Raw genomic sequence first — 20,082 nt, 5'->3', positions numbered from 1 at the left:
TAATTATGGTGGTATCTTTATCAATTTGGGGTTTATATTCTTTATCATTTTTGTTCTTATTTTCAGAGTTTATACTCTTTTTTGGGGCTTTTACTGTTACAAATTGGGGGTTTCGTGTTCAGATCTGTTAGGTGAAGAAAGCTTATTCCAAATTGCAGTTTTAAAGTCATAATTATGGATCAACGTGGTATTAGAGCTTAGGTTTCTAATCCAAAGCTTTCTTATCATTTTGATTTGTTGTTTCAGTTCATACTATGTTTTAGAGCTGAAAAGCTTATTTCCAGATCTGATTTGAAATGGCTGAGATTCCTAGACATATGACTCTTGAAGAAGCTCATAATCTTCGAAGAGATATAGCTATTGAAGCTCTGCAATATTTGAATGGAAAGAATGGTTAATTTGTTGGAATATGGTGTGCCAAGAATAAATAGAGCTAGATCTAAAAATGGAGATACAACCATTGTGTCTTCTAGTACTGAATCTGAAGATGGTAGCCATGGATATACTGATGGATCTCATGCTTCTTCATAATGAAGAAGAAGGCATAGGAAACAAGCTGATGATTTGAAATATATCAAGATAGATCCACCTATTTTTGAAGGGTCCTCTAATCCTGAAGATTACTATGAATGGGTTCAGACCATGGATAGAATTATGGAAGTTAAAGGCTATGATGATAAAAAGGCCTTTAAAGTTGCTGTAATCAGATTAAAGAAGTATGCTTCAATGTGGTATGATAATCTATAAAGGGAAAGGCAATATGAAGGAAATAAGACCATCAAGACCTGGTCGAAATTAAAAGAGTTTATGCAGAAAAGATTTGTTCCTCAAGCTTACAAGCAAGATCTGTATATCCAAATGAATACACTAAAGCAAGGCATCATGAATGTTGTTGATTACATTAGAGACTTTGAGCAGCTCAAAATTCGTACCAGTGTCAAAGAAGCTGAAGAACACACTATAGCAAGATTCGTTGGAGGCTTAAATGCTTCTATTATAGATCAAGTTGAAATGCAGCCTCCATGGACTTTTGAGAGTGCTTTCAAGTTGGCTATTCAAGTGGAGAAACAAGCAAAAAAGAAAACTAATTTTAAGTCTTATTCCAAGCCAGCAATGCTGCCTATGAAGGGTCAAACGTCAATGCTGCCTAAGCATAACGAGACAACATCAAAAGCCATTAAAGGCAAAGAGCAGGTTGTAGCTGGTCCTAAAGATGATAGAAGAAAATGCTTCAAGTGCCATGGATTTGGGAATTTTCAAGCTCAATATCCTAATCAGCGTGCTCTTACTTTGAAGGAGGTTGAAGATTTGGAAAGGGGTTTTAAAATTGAACCAGCATATGATGAGTTTGATAATGAAGAGTTTGTTACTGCTGATATTGGAGAGTTTTTGATGATTCGAAGAGTAATGCACACAGCAGAAACTGTTGAAGATAAGAGCCAGCGTGAAAACATCTTTCATTCAAGGTGCACAATTAAAGGTAAAATATGCAGCCTGATTTTTGATGAAGGCAGCTGTGCAAATGCAAGATCTGCTCACATGGTGGAAAAACTTGAGCTGGTTACAAAGAAGCATTCTCATCCCTACAAACTTCAATGGCTTAACCAAGGCAATGAGGTAAAGGTCACTCGCCAAGTTACTGTTCCATTTTCTATTGGTAGTGTTTATCAAGATGAGATTACTTGTGATGTTATTCCTATGGATGCTTGTAACGACCCGACTTTTTCGACTTATATTTTTGTGCTCTATACTTTCACGAAACTTCATATTTGTGCGTACTGAGCTAGTTTATACTCTGTGATCTTTATTCATGATTAATTACTTCTGTTAATACCTTACAACATGCTATTAAGTGTTTAATCACCTAACTTGATCCTCGAATGCTTTTATGACCGTTAGTGTCACTGGACGTTTAGAACGAGCTATGTACTTTGTACACGATTAATTTTGGTCATAATTGGAATATTATGACTACGTGAAACTAATTGTTATTTTCTAATGACAATTACTTGGCTTATTGGTTGCTTAATTACGCTTAGTAATTTACTAATGCACACTAGTTAGTCTTGTTGGACTTTCTACCTTATTGAACTTAAGCCCACCCTACTTTAGTTATTGGACTTTTAAGTTAGCCCAAATTTAAATGAATTATGACCCATTAAAATGCAAGACAAAAACCCATTAATATGAGCCAACATGCTAGCATTTTTGTTAACAATTACCATACATGTTGCATGGGATCACAACAATAAGCACCACCTTTAGACCACCACTAAGCAAAAAGTAAAAAGTTGTCCCCTTGTTCCCCCCCTCCCCCCCCCAAACCCCACGGCCTAAACCACCCATCACCACTATAAATACCAAGCTCATTTCATCCATTTTACACTTGATCTCATTCTCATTTTACACACACTTGCTTTCTAATTCTCTCTCTAATCTTTCTGACACTAAAAATTGTAAGTTTTAAATTTTCTTCTTCTTCTTCTTCTCTTCTTCTTGTACACGACATCATCATCATCATCATAAGATCAAGCTTTTTAGCTTTTTGATCTTGTTATATCTTGTAGATTCAAACTTTAATTTGAATCCTTCAAGAACATGAAAGATTCAAGCTTTCTAGGTTTGAATCTTCATTTACTTTGTTGGTTCTAAGTTTTCTAGCTTGTGATCTCTTTATTTTGTTTAAAAGATCAAAACTTGTGTTTATGATCTTCATGAAACTTGCAGATCTAGCCTTTTGCTTTAAGGATCTTCAAGAACATTAAAGATCCAAGCTTTCTAGCTTAGGGTTTTATTATTTTGTTTAAGATCTAAGCTTTTTAGCTTATGGTCTCATTACTTTCACTAGATCTTAGTTTTTTAGCTTATGGTCTCATTACTTTCACTAGATCTTAGCTTTCTAGCTTATGGTCTCATTAATCTTGTAAAGATCCAAGCTTTCTAGCTTAGAGTTTCTTAATACTTGAGATCTAAGTTATTATTGCAGATCTCACTTACTTGGAACCTTTCTATGATTTTTGTGGTGATAAAGATCAAGTCTTCATCATCTCATATGATGAAGATGCATCAAAAGAACAAAGGTTGAAGCTTTATTGTGTTTATACAATAAAGAGACAACCTTGATGTTCAAAACTTGTAGAAAGTTAGCTTTTACATTTAGTTGTGTGTTGATGGTTAAAACTTGGTCATAATGATGCAAAAAAATCAAAGAGTTGTACACTTGAGGCTTATACGCATCAAGGATGAGAACCGTGATAAGCATCAAGCACCAAGAAACCCACCGAAGCACTTGTTTCTGTTTTTCGCGGTCTGATCAGACACCTGGGACTTCTGGAAAGTTAATTTTCAAATAGTTCATTTCGATTATATGACTTTTCATTTAAGACTCGCCTAAATCCGATATACGGTTTAGGATTTATAGTCTTCCGAAAATCACTACGCCTTTGTAACGACGTGCTGAAAATTCTGACCTACTCGCGCTTGAACCGTCGCCACGGTCACACGACATCGAGTTAGGATCTGAAATTTGGATAGCGGTACGAGGACTCACATAAGGAGCCTTGCCCACTGACCACGCATCTTTTCAGTTTGTATAAAGGTCGTAGCAGCTGTCCGAAGTCAGCCTTTTGTTTCGATCTCTATTCTTGTTGAAAACTTACTTTATCTTTTACGAATGATGATGATGATGATGATGATGATGATGATGATACTTAAGACTTAATTTATTTACTTTTAAACCTTTGGGGAAAATATACTGACTTAGTAACCTTTGACTTAGGCTGAGGACCTTTTTGGATCGGCCAACTTACTTGTTTGGACCGACTTACTACTTGCATACTTTTTGTATCGACTTTTGTTGCACATTCACTGTGAGTTATAGCTTCCCTTTTTTACTTTAACTCATTTTGGGACTGAGAATACAAGTGTTTTTTATGTTTTACATACTAGACACGATTACTTAAACTTTATATATGTGTGGGTGATATAACAGCACAAATATTCCCCTTAGCTCGGTAACGTTTACTTATTGGTTTATGAACCGGTGAACGCGAATCTTAGATATGGATCCATAGGGTTTTTCATCCCCACTCGAGCTAGTCGTGCTAGCATTCAATGGGTGTTTAATACTTCGTAAACAGACGCACTCGCCAAGTGTACTTTTAGGGGGTAATATTACGTTAAGTTAGTTACTGGGTGCCCACGGATAAGCATATACTTTATCATACTGATTTGAAATACTGATTTGAAACGCTGGTTGAAGCACTAAAATCTCGTGGTCTACATTACATTACTGATTACAAACAAACTATAGCTCACCAACATTCGTGTTGACTTTTTAAGCATGTATTTCTCAGGTGCTTAGACGTTGTTGCTTCCGCTGTTAGACTTGCTGTTATAGTCTTGGTGTTATAGACTTGCTATTATAGAATCGATGTGTTAGACTTCCGCTGCATTACTTAGAGATGTCTCAATCACGGAACTTTTACTTTGCATTCACAACTTATGTTATTTCTGAATAATGGCTTTGTAATGACCTTTAAGTCACGTACTTCTGTTTATGCTTTCTATTCGTAGAAGCACGTTATCTTTTGTAAAATGTTATCTTTTCATGAATGAAAAAACTGGTTTTTAAACAGCATATAGCGTTTGACCTCGTAATGATCCTGTTGTTGATGATCCATACACGATGGTTTTGTACGGGGTGTCACATTTGGTATCAGAGCATTGGTTGTAGGGAATTAGGTTGCATTAGTGCGTCTTGACCGAGTCGAGTAGGATTCACTAATAGGACTAATCTACAAGTTGCTCGTTTACTTGTTTTTGCGGAACTGCTGCATGCTACTGCTTACTTTTACTGCTATATGATCTTGCTGTATGCTACCGCTTATTCTCGTTACTGCGTGCTACTATCTGCATTTTGCATGATACTTCTGTTTGGTACTGTTATTATTTCCATACTATGTACTGCTGTAGACGATCTAGGCTGCTGTAGTTATTATGCTTGATTACGTTCTCGCTACATGTCTGCTATTCGCTGTACCGACTTGGAAAATTTATCTTTCCTAGTACAGATGTTTTTCTGAACCCCTTTCCCACTCGTCTAACCTTAAGAACTAGTAATGTAATCCACCTGTTGCTACCGTTCCACCTTCCCAGAGATCGAAACATTACTTCACACAATCTAGGAAGAGAACCCCTCGGATTGCACGCCCACTAAAGGTGATCCTCGGAGGAGGAGATATGTGAAGACTTGTTAGAGTAACCGCACCTCGCCCCACCCCCCGAGCTCACCCTAGTTAGCCACGTACAACGTATGAACATTAGAAGGTTGTTCAGTTTCCGCAAGTTGACCCGTATCCCGTACGCTTTCATGACCGTTACTTATATCTTTCATCCTTCACCACTGCTCGACGATCTAACGACACTTCTGGACTTAGGTCCCTAACACTCTTAGGCATTGGAGAAGTCGGGAAGGCATCTCCTTCTACAAGGTCAGAGTGTCTCCTACTGATTCTCAGACATACCTAAGGACTTGGGATTCGCCTAAAGACATATCGTATTACTACTTGCTACATGTACAACTCGACACGAGACCCAGATTGGATTTCTAGAAAGGAACCTAACGACATTACCTGAACCCGAACATTTTAAAGAAAATTTCAGGACATTTAGGCATTGATGCATGACCTACGGAACCTACGCACTCACACCGAGAAACCATGAGATTAATTATGTAGATTTTGTTTTGAGATAGCATAGATAAAAGCACCGTTAGATGAAATTGAGTAGAACTTGAAGTGATCACGTTACATTGACCATATGGAGTGATATTGGAATAAACGTACGATTTAGTACAATATAATGACGCCAGACCAGCTGTAATGACCCGGAATTTTCCGACCAAATTATACTTACGAGATTAATATTTACATAAATTAAACCATACCAACATGATAAGCAATCCAAATTGTTGAGATTGTGTTTTTGAAAAGAGTTTTACACAACGTTTGACCGTCCAATATGACCGATGATATCACGAACTATATAACATACGATAATTATACGTTTGTGTATATATATGTATTTATATATATTTAACATGATCTAAGGATGGTTTAACATCTAATTGTGTACTAATGACAATGAGTTATAAGTATATTTTGAAACTACTAACTTAAGTTTTCAAAACGATAACTATACGTAACATTCTTTGATATATATACTTATAATCTATAATGCTTATACATGTATTGTATATATAATGTATTTAATCACTTTTTAAGGACTTAAATACATAAAACAATATAAGTATATTCACAAAAGATAGCTATATTTGAATTCTGGTTCCATTTCCTCAAGATTTCTATACGTATATCTAGGGTATATGTACCCGTATCATACCCAGCTTCTATACGTATTTACTATTGGTATATACACATCAAATCAACATCCTAATCAACATTATTACTGCCCTAGATATGTGGTAACTAGGATTTGTCAAGTAGTATGAATTATTAGTAAGAAAACAAAATTAGGAATCCTTTTCTTTCTTTATAAACTAAAAAAGTTTTTATAAATGAACACCATTTCTTCACTCTATTTTCTCATACCTACACCCTCATTTCTCTCTCAAAATACTCCTAACTTCATACTTGATCATCTCCAAGCATTTTCCCCATCATTTAGCTTCAATTACAAGCCTTAAACACCATAAGAAAACTCTTTCAAGAACATATCAAAATAACCACCCATTTGAAGAAGTTTACTTCCAACCTTTTGATCTAACTCCACCACTCTATGATTCCAAGATTATTTCTTATCTTTTGCAGTAACTTTGTCCAAGTAACTTGAGGTAGTAACCTTTTCATAATCTTATTCAATTGATATTCATATAGCTATCTTATTTTGTGGTATAAAATTTTAACAACAAGAACATAGTTTGAATGATTTCAAACTTGTTCGCAAACTAAATAGATCCTTCTAACTTGACTTTTAAAACACTTCAAGACCTGTAATATATCATAATGATATGCTAACCTAACAAGATATAACTTGGTTTTACAAAGAACATCTTAAAACTGAATCTACGTCGTCGGAGTGCAACCGGGGGCTGTTTTGGGTTGGATAATTAAAAATCATCTTGAACTTTGAATTGGAAGTTCATGTTTTGGAAAAATAATATTTATTATGAATATGTTAACACATAAAAATTTCATGGTTTAACTCAAAGTGTAAGTATTTTTAGAAAAATGATCATTAAATGTTGTTTTTATGATGGAAAATGATCACTTTCATAAGTTTCACCAAAGTTTGACCTATAACCTATGATTTTGAATACAAACTAAGGCATTTTCAGTCCATATTCTTAAAATTTGACTCGATCCAAGGAAGTGGCAAGTTGAACCAACAAAAACGGAGTTGTAATGAAGAAACTACGACTAAAACAAGATTGGGTATCCGAAGCTAGTTTAGCTACGAAAATATTTGGAGAAAAAGTAAATTAATCATATCTTTTCTAATTAATATGATATTTTATATATAATTACTTATGATTTGATTTTATTTATTTCAGGACCACCCTTAAACAACACGAGAAGATTAATCATAAGACCTCATGATTGTACGCAACACGTCATTTGACAACACGGTACTTTATGTACGCAACACGTCATTTGACAACATGGTACCATGGGTCGAGATTAATTCTGATCAATACGAATACGATGGGGTCTTTATTTATTTTATTTAAGCAACTAATTGTGGACCACTAACATCGGACTGCTAACTACGGACTAAGAAAATATTAAAAGTATTAAAAGTATATATATGTGTAACGATTACTTAAAAAGAAAATATGTTGATATATTATATATATGGTTAGGTTCGTGATATCTATCGGAGAACAAGTCGAATTAAATACCTTCAAGGCAAAAGTGAGTTTCATTTGCTCCCTTTTTAATTGCTTTTGCAATATATATTTTTGGGCTGAGAATACATGCGCTGCTTTTATAAATGTTTACAAAATAGACACAAGTACTTAAAAATATATTCTACGTTGAGTTGTACCACTGGCATATTTCCCTATAGCTTGGTAACTACTATTTACATGGGTATTGTAAACGCGAATCCTGTTGATAGATCTATCGGGCCTGACAACCCCAACCGGACTGGACGACCAGTATTCAACGGTTGCACAGTACTTCATTTTGGTGACTACACTTGGTACGGTGTAGTGAGATTTCATAATAAAGGGAATATGCGACGTTGATTAAATGTTAAGTATGGTTACCAAGTGCTCAACCACTTAGAATGCTTTACATACACTTGCGAGTGTATTATGTTTATGATTATGAAATCTTGTGGTCTATTAACATATTGAAATGATTATTATGATAAACCTATGAACTCACCAACCTTTTGGTTGACACTTTAAAGCATGTTTATTCTCAGGTACGAATTAAGTCTCCCGCTGTGCATTTGCTCAATATAAGGACATTACTTGGAGCCGATCATCGCAATGGGACCAAATGTTGATGACTTCGTCCAGGTGGATTAGGACGGGTCCTTTCAGTTGGTATCAGAGCAGTGGTCGTAGCGAACTAGGTCTTGCATTAGTGTGTCTAACTAGTAGTTGTTAGGATGCATTAATGAGTCTGGACTTCGACCGTGTCTACATGTCAAAAGTTTTGTTTATCATTTCTAGTCGGAAATCATCTGCTTATCATCCTTAGGAAATTACCTGCTTATCATTCATAAGTCTAGACACATTTTACTGCATTTACTGCATTGATAGTGTATAGACGAATTCTTATCTTAGCATATCTGTTATTGCAAACTTTGACTGATATCTTTTCAAAGATTCTCCGTAATTTACGGGATTTTGGTATTATATATACATATGTTAATTATGTATTGAAGAGTACCAAATCTAACTCCTATAATCTATTCCATACCAAAAATTCATTTTCCCCATTATACAAGATGGATTCCGCATCTAGTTCGAATTCTTCAGATTTCGATAGTTATGCCGATATGGATTTCCATTCGGGCTTCGAAAGCAGCGTCACCGGAATGGATCAACCAATTTCCCATCATTTATTCTGGAGGAATTGGGGATGGGTTCATAATATACTAAATCACTGGAGACAAGAAGAAGGTGATCCATTCCATCCACCAAATTGCCCTCTTGGCGATGAACCTGAAGCACTTACCGGCGAACCTATTCGAAACACTATTTTCTCTCTCATTTCTAGAGTATCTCGTCACGATTATATACTATCCCATATTACAAATCTTGTTCATTCACTCGCTCCAACCGCCAATCATCCCGGTGTACTAGCAGAAGTTAACGAACTTCGCGCTCGCGTGACGGCTTTGGAGAACATGGTGCGAAGGATGCAAACACCAGCAGCAGCACTAGCAGCATAATCAGCACCACCATCAATAACATCAACAATACCATCATCACCACTAATAAACAACATCCGCATCACACGTCTCGACATCATAATCTGTCCCACAAACATCAACATCATACGCACCATAGATACCAAGGAGTACCAATAATAATGAACGATGAAGTATTGATCCATAACTTCATTGATATTCTGCGAAGAATATGTGGTTTCAAAAAGTTTTAGAGATTTCTTATTCTAGCTCAAACCGAAAAGCAAATGAGATTAATATCATATTAACTCATTAAATTCATGATTTCATTTGAAGAAAATATATATGTATATATGTTTTCATAAAGATTGTAATTAAAAGTTCTTTTGTACAAAATATTAATGGCGAAATTTTTTTTAACGGGTAGGTAATACCCGAGGAATAATTAGATTTCATCTTAATAAGTTACATTGTACATTCGTCGAAGCTGATTCAACAGTCATTTACTATCCTACTTACAACCACCGATATACGTATCCGTTCACCGCAGAATAACCATTTTCATTCAATTTCATATTTGGATTTTGACTTTCCAGAATCCAACAAGTGGCATATGAAGAAAACATATGACAAAATAAAATCTGTTAGAAACAAACAAATTAACTATGAAAATTTTTGTTAAGAATCCACGCTAACTGTTCCAGCTAACTATTCCTAGCTAACTGATTACATTTTATTTATCGCAGTTTATTTATCGCAATTTAATTATCGCATTTTTATTTATCGTCATTTAATTTCTGTAATTATTTTACGCACTTTAAATATCGGGACACGTATACAATGTTTTGACATATCATATCGACGCATCTATATATATTATTTGGAATCACCATAGACACTCTATATGCAGTAATGATCGAGTTCTATATACAGGGTTGAGGTTGATTCTACAATAATATATATAGTTTGAGTTGTGACCGAGTCTGAGACGTATACGGGTCACGACACGTATTAATTAATTCGTATATTATATATTAAACTATATATGAATTATTGGACTGTTACTGTGGACTATCGACTGTGGACTAATGACATTGGACAATTAAAATGAATTAAAATATTGATTATAACATATGAAACTAAACATTTCTTCAAGATTGCCACTCGATTTCATCTTAAACCTCATTGTATCTCGACGATTACAATCAACGTTCAAATCTATCATGATTCTTAAAAACACCTCAATCGAGAGGATAAACCAACTGCACTTCATCTACGGAAGAAAAGATTGATGCATATAGTTATGCACCTGAAAAACCCTCGGAAACTGAGTAAACGTTTGACACGTATCTGTTCTAGTTCCTTTGACATTGTTATTACCGAAGATCGTTTTGCAATCCCTTTCCAAAGTAGCTAATTTTTTCACAGCTCCAGCAAGTCAACTCCGACTTTTCATCCGAAACAACTTTATTATAACCGCGATATATATGCGTACTCTTTATTGTTACTGGGGAACCTTTTATATTCCACAATATTACCATCAGCGATTAATCATTCTAAAAACACAATTCTCCTGGAACTACCTCGGTTTGATAACCGATGACCCAGATCAGTTAACTTTGAAAATGCTGACGAAGCAGCATGTTGTAGATGATCTTAATGGCCAAAAGTTTAATGATAAAGAAAGGAGTGTTAGGAACGCTCGATAGAAAATTTAGTACCGAAAAGCGAATTATGCGAAACTATGAAGAAAGTCGTGGACAAATCACAAAGAATAAGTTTGCCTTCAAAGAATCCAAATGATTATCTGCCTGCTGAAATCGTTAGCAAACATCTTATTTTTCATTCTAAACCTTCACAGACAAATCTTCTTCATCATCCATTGATATTAGAAATTCTAAGATATTCTCATATGTTCTATTATAAATATCCTCCATATTTCTGGCGATATTTTCACAACTATTCTTATCTGAGATCATTTATCTCTCCGTAATATCTGCAACATAAAAGAAACTGTGTTAGTTTCTAAATTCTAAAACCTTCGAGTTAAAAATATGAATGTTTTGAAGTAGTGTTGGGAACTGAAGCATGGATTAGTATAATATAATGACACTTGATCAACGTCATTATATTACAGTAAGTCATGCTGAGTTTCTAATGAAGCATGATGATTCACAGTACCATCATCATGTGCCATTTACACGACTCTTACATTCTATCTAATCTCTAAACATATCAAGAGAATATTTTTCTGGATGACTCGGTCTTCTCCAGGATATTCTGGTAATTTAACAAATCAAAATCGTTCTATTACCATTTTCTTCTTAGAGCATTAGCTATGTTCATTCTGAATTTCATATCTACGAATTCCGGACCATTACTCGCTTGACTCGAAGTGGGGAAGAGAAAACAAAAGCATGAAGCTCCGAAAAATAATGAAGAATATAAACTCCGATAATAACCCCGAAATTACAAACCGTATATATCGATGCAGATAGCAATATAGAGACACGGGAGAATTAGAAACACTATAAACACAAGAGTATAGTAGAAGTAAATAGATTCTTCTGGTGGTAGATGAAAAAGAAGAATGACAGATATAAAAGTTAGGAGTATATCAAGAATCAGGACTGGATGGAGCATATTGATGAATGCTTTAAAGTAAGAATCAAGGGAGAAAGAATAGAAGGTGTGAGTCATGGAAAATAAGGAAACGAAGGTGTGATGACCCGGGAATTTCCGACCAAATTTAAACTTTAATCTTTATATGTTTCCAACACGATAAGCAAAATCTGTAATGTTGAGTCTCGAAAATTTTGAAACTATATTCATGTAACCAATTACCCTTCGACCATTACCGATGATTCACGAACAATTTTTGTAAATATATATATATATATATATATATATATATATATATATATATATATATATATATATATATATATATATATATATATATATATATATATATATATATATATATATATATATATATATATATATATATATATATAATTTCTTTTCATAATTATTATTATATTGTAATATATATACAATGTATAAATATTAAATATTAATATAGGGATGATCAACATTATAATTCGGTTGTAATCAAAATATTATTAGTTATTATTATTATCATTATCATTTATTACTTGTATCATTATTATTATTTTATTAGTATTATTTCGATATTTTTATTTTGATATTATTATTATTATTATTATTATTATTATTATTATGATTATTATTATTATTTCTATTAGTATTATTATTAGTATTATTATTATTAATAATAATATTAATAGTATCATTATTATTAATATAATTACTAAATTATTAATATTTATTAAATAAAAATAATAATAAATAATAAATAATAAATAAATAAATAGAAATAAATATCTGTTCTATTATATTTCAATATCTGATTCCGTATCCTGTCTATCCAATCCTATCTGTGAATCACCAAAACAAAGCAAATATTCTACTATTACTAATTGAAACTTTTACAATGATAAATTGATTGATAATACATGTAGGGTGCTTTCTGCTTCCTGTCTAAATCATCGCACAGCATCACATTTCTTTTTCATTTGTTCTATCGACAGCTCACCATGACCATTTATCAATCCTCCACTATCTCTTTACAAACTAACTAACTTCTATCTATATTCATATATACATACACTTGAATATGAGATAAAGATATCTCCAAACCTACCACAGAATCCTAACATCAACCATCTATCTTCTTTATCTTCGTAAAATGCTATGAACAACCAAGATCATAACCCTAACCATGACCACTTTCAAACAGCCCCACAACCGAACCACCTCTCTTTTTGCTTCCTATCGAACCCCAACGACCCCAACCTCCTGCAATTACCTTATTGCTGCTACTATGGTTTTGTTACCATTTTGCACACACCACGAAATCATCATCACAACAAAAGCAACATAGACACCACGAACAAACGTCATCATCCCTTCAATCCTCTCTTGCTTCCTGTAGATAATCTGTTTTTACTTCATCCACAAACAAATCGACAACAATCACCACCCCACCTCCTGCTTGTATTTTTCTCCCACCTTCTGTCCAAACAGCTGCCACGAAACCACCTATTGAAAGTTGCTTCTGTTACTATTATACTCGTTGCAAACCACCAATACTTGAACACCACTTCCTACTGCTGCATCGTTCCTCTTCCCTTCCTTTTTATTTTCTGAACCGCTGCTACTACTGCTATTTTTTTTATTTACTTTTCGATACAACCCCAACATAATCACCACCGGCAGTTATACGATTCTTTTCTGCCTCATCTTCACCTATCACTTCATGTTCCTGATTTCTATTGTAATTTAAAATGCGAAAATGATAACGATAATGATGATAAAGATAGGAAGTGAGCTGTAAAGATTAGCAAGAAAGATGATTTGGAAGGTTATGGAAGGCTGCTATCATTTGTATCTTTTTATTTAATTACCGAACCCCACAACCATTTAATTATACGATGCCTATATTAAAATTATATTCTGGACGTGGGATCTCTTTGGAACTTCGGCCGAGAATCACTTTTCAGTTTGGGCCGTGACCCATTTTGTTTCATTGGGCCGTATGTATATAAATTGTTGGGCCGAGGATCTGCATTTTTGTTGGATCGTGATGATACTTAAGGTTGATAATAAACCAGGAGGATGACGATGATGGTGTTAAGATCATAATGATGAGGGTTAAATGATGATATAAGTTAGGATGAAGATGATGGTACATGATGATGAGTATGATGGTGATACTTCATGATAATGTTGGTCGATGGTAATGTTAATAATGATGAAGGTCGCATATGATTCCCGAGTGATTATGATTTGAGGTTGTAAATGAATGATGAAGATGATAGCAAAGCGTTTAGATGATTATGATTATGATTATGATTATGATATGATTATGATTATGATATGATTATGATTATATTATGATTACGATTATGTTATAATTATGATTATGATATGATTATGATTATATTATGATTACGATTATGTTATAATTATGATTTTGATTATGATTATGATTAAGATGGTGGAATTAAAATGCTTAGGATTATGATTGGGATTTTAATGATGATAGTTTAATAGGATAATAAAAGTTTACAAGTGATGATGATTCGAGTTAAGGATGTTATCGGGTTAGCGGGACGTCTCGGGTTAAAACCCGGGCTTGGGCGTATTTTAATATCTACTTTGAGGTAGTTATTTATTTACTTATTTATTTATTTATTATTATTATATTATTATAATTATCATTTTTTATTATTATTATTATTAACATAAGTATCATTATGGTTATTATCATTTTTATTATTATTTTTACCATTAGTATTGAAATTATCATTATTAATAAAAATATAATTTTTAACATTAGTATCATTACTAATATCATTAAAATTTTCATTATTATTAAATTAATCATTTTTAGAATTATTATTATTATCATTATTATTATTAGTATTAACAATATTTTATTTTTAACTTTATATTTATTATTAATATCATTATTTTAAGATTAATATAATTATTATTTTAAAACAAATGATATTATATAAAAATATACTTAACACATATAATATGATTGTATTTATATTTTTATTTAAATGTGTACATGAAACATATCAATTATTATTGTAAAATGATATAACTAATAAATTTAGATATATATAAAGTTGTTCGATTACGAGTATATGTGTTAATGTATATACAACTGATATAGGTTCGTGAATCCGAGGCCAACCCTGCATTGTTCAATACCGTTATATGTATTTTTACTACAAAATACAGTATGGTGAGTTTCATTATTCCCTTTTTAAATGCTTTTACAATATATATTTTTGGGACTGAGAATACATGCGCTGTTTTTATAACTGTTTTACGAAATAGACACAAGTACTCGAAAATTACATTCTATGGTTGGATTATCGAATCGAATATGCCCCTATATAGTCTGGTAATCTAAGAATTAGGGAACAGACACCCTAATTGACGCGAATCCTAAAGATAGATCTATCGGGTCCAACAAGCCCCATCCAAAGTACCGGATGCTTTAGTACTTCGAAATTTATATCATGTCCGAAGGAGGATCCCGGAATGATGGGGATATTCTTATATGTATATTGTGAATGTCGGTTACCAGGTGTTCAATCCATATGAATGATATTTTTGTCTCTATGCATGGAACGTATGTTTATGAGAAATGGAAATATGAAATCTTGTGGTCTATTAAAATTATGAAATGATTATTTATGTTAAACTAATGAACTCACCAACCTTTTGGTTGACACCTTAAAGCATGTTTATTCTCAGGTACGAAAGAAATCTTCCGCTGTGCATTTGCTCATATTAGAGATTACTTGGAGTCATTCATGACATATTTCAAAAGATGTTGCATTCGAGTCGTTGAATTCATCAAGATTATTATTAAGTCAATTATATTTGGATATATTATGAAATGCATTACATGCCTGTCAACTGTCGATGTAACGAAAGTTTGTCTTTTAAAAACGAATGCAATGTTTGTAAAATTTATCATATAGAGGTCAATTACCTCGCAATGTAATCAACTGTTGTGAATCGTTTGTAATCGATATGGACTTCGTCCGGATGGATTAGGACGGGTCCTTTCAGTTGGTATCAGAGCGATGGTCTTAGCGAACCAGGTCTTGCATTAGTGTGTCTAACTGATAGTTGTTAGGATGCATTAGTGAGTCTGGACTTCGACCGTGCCTGCATGTCAAAAGTTTTGCTTATCATTTCGTGTCAAAAATTACCTGCTTATCATTCTTAGAGAATCATTTGCTTATCATTCTTAGTCTAGACACGTTTTACTGCATTGACTGCATAAATAGTGTATAGACAAAATTCATATCTTAGCGTATCTGTTACTGTAGATCTTGCCTGATATCTTCCGTAAATTTCTCCGTAACTTAAGGGATCCTGGTACTATATATATCTATGTAAATTATGCATTGAGAATACCATCCAACTATCAACTACTATCACTAAACTCTTCATATCAAAAATCTTTCCTGAGATCGCGTAAGATGGCCTCTACGAATCGATCAAATTCCTCTGACTCCGAAGACAGCGTGACAGGAGCACATCAATCAATCAACTATCGTGATTACTGGAGAAAATGGGGGTGGGTTCGCGACATACTCACTCTATGGAGAAGGGAAGAAGGTACTCCATATCATGAATCGAATCTACCACCTAACCTTGGAGTCCTCGACCCGCTCACTGGCGAACCTGTTCGCAACACCGTTTATACCCTTTTTGCCAGAATTTTTCGTCTTGAGACTACCATTAATGGAACTAGAAAAGATATCCAATCTCTACCTCACATTGATAACCAACCAGGGTTAGTAGAAGAAGTTAAAGAACTCCGAGCTCGAGTGTTAACTTTAGAGAGCACGGTACACAGTCTGCAAACACCAGCAGTATCACCAACACCAGTCACATCACCAACCTTAGCACCAACAACACTAGTACCACCAACAACAACATCCGCATCACCAGCTTCGACATCTCATTCTATACCTCAAGTATAATCATCGTTCTACGTATCGTTCTATCTATTTTATTTTCGTTCGACATGGCGATTATGTAATCTCTAATGTTTTAGAAATTACATATTCTTGTTCTAATGATAAATCAAATGAGATCAATATCACATTAACTCATTAAATTCATGATTACATCTGAAGAAAATATATACGTATATATGTTTTCATAAAGATTGTAATTAAAAATTCTTTTGTACAAACTGTTAATAGTGAAAATATTTTAACGGGTAGGTAATACCCGAGGAGTATTTAGATTTCACATTAATAAGTTACACTGTACATTCTTCGGAATTGATTCAACGATCATTTACTATCCTACTTATATCCACCGATATACAAATCAGTTCACCCCAGAATAACCATATTCATCCAATTTCATATTTCGAATTTGATTTATCAAAAATCAAGTGGCATAATGAAGGAAACATTTGACAAAATAAAATTTGTTAGAAACAAACAAATTAACTATGAGAAATTTTGTTAAGAATCCACGCTAACTGTTCCTAGCTAATTCTTCCTAGCTAACTGATTACATTTTATTTATCGCAATTTAATTATCGCAATTTACATTCTCGCAATTTTATTTATCGTCATTTAATTTCTGTTATTTATTTTACACACTTTAAATATCGGGACATGTATACAAGGTTTTGACATATCATATCGACGCATCTATATATATTATTTGGAATCACCATAGACACTCTATATGCAGTAATGATCGAGTTCTCTATACAGGGTTGAGGTTGATTCTCAAATAATATATATACTTTGAGTTGTGATCGAGTCTGAGACATGTACACGGGTCACGATACATATTAATTAAATCGAATATTATATATTAAATTATATATGAAATATTGGACTGTTAACTGTGGATTATCAACTGAGGACTATCAACATTGGACAATTAAAATAAATTAAAATATTGATTATAACATATGAAACTAAACATATCTTCAAGTTTGCCACTTGATCTCATCTTAAACCTCATCTATATCTTGACGATTACAATCTGCGTTCAAACCTTTCATGATTCTTGAAAACATCTCAATCGAGAAGATGAACCAACCACACTTCATCTACAGAAAGAAAAGTTTGATGCGTATAGTTATACACCTGAGAAACTCTCGGCAACTGAGTAAACGTTTAACGCGTAGTTGTGCTAATTCCTTTAGCGTTATTATTACCGAAAATAACTTTGCAATTCCTTTTCAAAATTAGTCAATTTTGTCACAGCTCCAGCAAGTCAACTTCGACTTTTCGTTCGAAACAACCTTATTATCACCTTGACTAATATGTATGTTCATTTACTGTTACCGGGAACCTTTTATATTCCACCATATTACCATCAGCGTTTAATCATCTAAAAACACAATTCTCCTGAAACCACCTCGGATTAATAACCGATGATTCAGATATCATAGCATTAAATGCAGAGGAAACAGAAAAATGGTAGATGGTCTAAACGGACAAAAGTTGATGATAAAGAAAGGAGTGTTAGGAACGCTCGATAGAAAATTGGGTATTGAAAAACAGATTGAGTTACCCATGAAGGAGACCAAGGACAAATACAAGGACCAAATCCTATATTCAAAGGATTCAGGTAATTCTGGATCCGTTGAAATTTTTAGAGAATATCTTGCTCCGAGGTCATGTTAAAATCTTGCGAAAAATCTTTCTCCATCAACCGTCAAACTTAGAAATTCCAAAAATATCATCATCAATATCTTCTATATTTCTGAGGATATTTTCATAAATATTCTCGTCCGAAATTATATACCTCTTCGTGATTCCTGTGTATTATTATATTGGAAACATTCAATAGAATATTTAGTACTGAAAAGCAGATTATGCAAAACTATGAAGAAAGCCGTGGACAAATCACAAAGAATAAGTTTGACTTCAAAGAATCCAAATGATTCAATGTCTACTAAAGTCTTTAGTGAATATCTTGCTCCTTACTCTAAACCCTTGCAGATAATAGTTTCTATCATCCTCTGATCTTAGAAATTCCAATATATCATCGTATCTTCCATTATAAATATCCTCCATATTTCTGAAGATATTTTCATAAGTATTCTTATCTGAAATCATTAATCTCTTCATGATATCAGTATTACATCATATAGAAACTGTTAGTTTCTATATTCTGTAAACTTTCGAGCTTAAAATATGAATGTTATTGAAGTAATGTTGGGAACTGATGTATGAGTTAGTATAATATAATGACACTTGATCAACGTGATTATATTACAGTAAGTCATGCTGAGTTCTAATGGGACATGATGGTTCACAGTAGATCATACCACCATCTTGTGTCATGTTACATAACTCTTTCATTCTAATTAACTTCAGAACATATCAAGAAAGTATATTCTTGATAGCTCTATTCTCAATGATTCTGGTAATTTGACGAATCAAATCGTGCTATTACGTTCATTCTTGATTATAACATTAAATTCATTCGAAACTCCATACTTACAAATTCTAGACCATTACTCGTTTTACTAGAGATCGAGAGGAGATTAAAAAGATGAAGAGCTCCGAAACATAAAGGAAGATATAAAACTCGACAACAACACTGAAATTACAATAATTAAAAATTAAAACATCACGACAATTAAAAATTAAAAGATTACAATCAAACTACTCGTCGTCGTCAATTGTCATCTGCTAAGTAGCGTTCACCAGTCATTTCACCATCCGTGAGGTACTATGGAGACATCGGTATTTCTCTTGATGCCTCAACTGCTGATTCAGTTGATTCATCGAAGTAACGATAACCCAACGTCTCTTCATCTTCAAGAACCGCATACAAAGAAATGCGTTTACCGCGATCTTCAATGGTATCTTTTATAAAGTACCATTGATCATCGGTACACAGAAAACTTGCCCTACAATCCGCATCATAATCGTCTCTATAAAAGAACACAGACGTGAATTCACACGGAACTTTTTCCTTCAGAAAGGATAGCAAATCTTGTAAACCAACATCACGAATGTCGATATCTTCAAATGAAATACTGTCGCCCCACTCATATTCCTTCATTTGATTACGGAAATCACCTCCGTA

At 33.4% G+C, this 20,082-nt stretch overlaps 1 pseudogene; it reads left to right on the top strand.

Annotated features, from left to right (window-relative positions):
• Positions 1–296: 296 nt before the first annotated feature.
• The window catches only part of LOC139899254 (uncharacterized), a 61,732-nt pseudogene continuing 41,946 nt past the window's right edge, over positions 297–20,082 (top strand).

Source organism: Rutidosis leptorrhynchoides, chromosome 1, assembly GCF_046630445.1.
Source record: "Rutidosis leptorrhynchoides isolate AG116_Rl617_1_P2 chromosome 1, CSIRO_AGI_Rlap_v1, whole genome shotgun sequence".
Taxonomy (NCBI): Eukaryota; Viridiplantae; Streptophyta; class Magnoliopsida; order Asterales; family Asteraceae; genus Rutidosis; species Rutidosis leptorrhynchoides.
Note: the sequence above shows the minus strand (reverse complement) of the source record. Positions and strands in the feature narration are given on the sequence as shown.